A 2,497-nucleotide genomic window follows, 5' to 3' on the forward strand; every position below is an offset into this window, starting at 1 on the left:
TGGTCTGTGGGCAGAGTCACGGTCCAAACCAGTGCTGTGGTTCCCACCGGGTAGTGCTCCATGTTCCCTTTATTCATCTTTCTAGCTGGTGGGAAGTAGATTCACATGAGGTTATGCCATAGAGTATGATTACCATCTCCCCAGGGAAAGGGCTTGGACCCGATGCGGAGATGGGGGTTGGCAACCAACTTGGGTTTCTCCTACTCTCCGTGATGTGACTTCAGGAAGATGTTCAGCCTGCTCACTGCCAGGCCAGGGAGCACCACAAAGCAGATGAAGGCCTTTACAGGCCAACTGATCCCTTCTTACCACGGAGGCCCCTTGACATGGACCTGCTTCAGCTATCCTGCCCAGAAACCCAGGATGACCCAGCGGCTGCCACTCTTTTTGAGGTGGACCTCACTCATGTAGCTATTTGTCAGCTCATCATAAAATATTTAAGGGTATGTAAGCAGGCATGACTTTTACATAACACTTATTACTGACCATAAATAGTGTTTCCCCTACACAGGCAAAATTCATAAGCTCATATTCTGTTTCCTATTGCTCAGTGCATCCACACTAATATAAATATAAAACACACTTGCAGAATTTCCTATCTTGCATATAGAAGCCATCTTAAAAGTTTCTTAAAATTAAACATCTTAATTTCTCAAATATGAATAAAGAAGGAAATTTAATGATAAAAATCTTAACTATTCTAGGGTCCCTAAAATAGTCTGATACATGTCTTTCTGAAGAAGACATACAGACGTTAGCAAGCATAAGGTTCAGTAATTCTTTCCATTGGGAAGTTGCAGACTTCTAGTAATGTTTTTTTTCCCCTCAGAACTAACCTTCCTGTAGGCAAAAAGCTATGAAGTACAGACAAAATATAAAAGATAATACCTGAAAGCACAGTGACCCGAAACAAACAGTACTAGAGAGGGGAGATAGTTGGAGGAAGGAGACAGCACTGAATGAGTTGCCTGGTTTAGAGGTTTGAGCTGGAGGGCAGGACCCAATGTGTCCACGCTACACGGGTAGAATAAGGAAAGAAAACTTGAAGAAAGACAGAACAGAGTTTGCACAACCAGACCAACTGAAAAAGAAGAGGGGGAGTCCCATAAAGGAGAGAGCCAGGGAGAAGGAGCCCCAGATTCTGTGTGTTAACATTGCCTAGTCTTTGGCTATCCTCTGAAATATGCATGAGTAAGACAGCCTCGAAACAGCGCTGCTGAGGCTCCAAAAGAAATGAACTGAGACATCAACCATCCACTATAGTTCAATCTTATCTACATTTATCATGAAAATAAAATTGATAAGGAAAATAAAGTCAAAATCAATGCTCTTTGGAGAAAATAACAGAATCCAGAACATCTACAATGTCCAGAACACAATCCAAAATGGCTCAACAGATGATGAAATATATGTGATCTGCACACAGAGAGAAGCCAAGAGAGATCAACCCTGAGATGATCCATGCACTGAACATAGTGGATAAGGAATTTAAAGCACAAATGTAATTATGCTCGTAGAAATAAGATATTCTCACAATGAATATACAATTAGGACACCAAAGCAAAGAACTAAAATATCTAAAAACAATAGAACTGAACAGGAATTCTAGATATGAAACAATATAAGATCAAAATAATAATAAAATTTCCATTTGCTTTATAGCAGTTTAGAGATGAGAGAGAAAAGAGTTGCTGAATCTGAAGCTAGATCAGTACAAATTTTCCAGCATGAAAAAAAGATTAGAGGCAGAAAAATGAATACAATGTCAACAGAGTCTTAAGAGAAAAATGGGACATAAAAATACATTTGAAGGAATAATGGCAGAAAATTTACCAAATGTGGTGAAAGCCAGGAATTTACAGGTTCAAGGATCTCTGCAAACTTTCTCAGGCAGGACGAATACAAAGAGAGCCCCACTTAAGTGCATCATAATCAAGTTGTCAAAAAAAAAAAAAAGATAGAAAACCTAGAAAGAAGACAGAGAGAAAAGCAACACATTACATACAGGTGAAGCACAAGTTTACTTTTTTTAAATTTTTTTAATGTTTTATTTATTTTTGTTATAGAGAGAGACAGAGCATGAGAGGGCGAGGGGCAGAGGGAGAAGGAGACACAGAACTGGAAGCAGGGTCCAGGATCCAAGCTAGCGGTCAGCACAGAGCCTGCCACGGGGCTCGAACCCACGAACGTGAGATCTGACCTGAGCTGAAGTCGGAGGCTTAACCTACTGAGTCACCCAGGCGCCCCGGTGAAGCACAAGTTTAAAGTTCTGAAGCAAAAAAAAGAAATCAACCTACAGTTCTGGATCCAATGAAAGTATTCTTCAAGTATGAAAGCAAAATAAATAGAGTTCCAAATAAAAGAGAGTTATCGCCATCAGAACAAGAAATGCTAAAAGTAGTTCTTGGGGCACCTGGGTGGCCTGGTCGGTTAAGCATCTGACTTTAGCTCTGATCTGATCTCACTGTTTATGAGTTTGGTCCCCGCACTGGGCTCT

The sequence above is a fragment of the Suricata suricatta genome, chromosome 12 (genome assembly GCF_006229205.1).
Source record: "Suricata suricatta isolate VVHF042 chromosome 12, meerkat_22Aug2017_6uvM2_HiC, whole genome shotgun sequence".
In the NCBI taxonomy this organism is placed as follows: Eukaryota; Metazoa; Chordata; class Mammalia; order Carnivora; family Herpestidae; genus Suricata; species Suricata suricatta.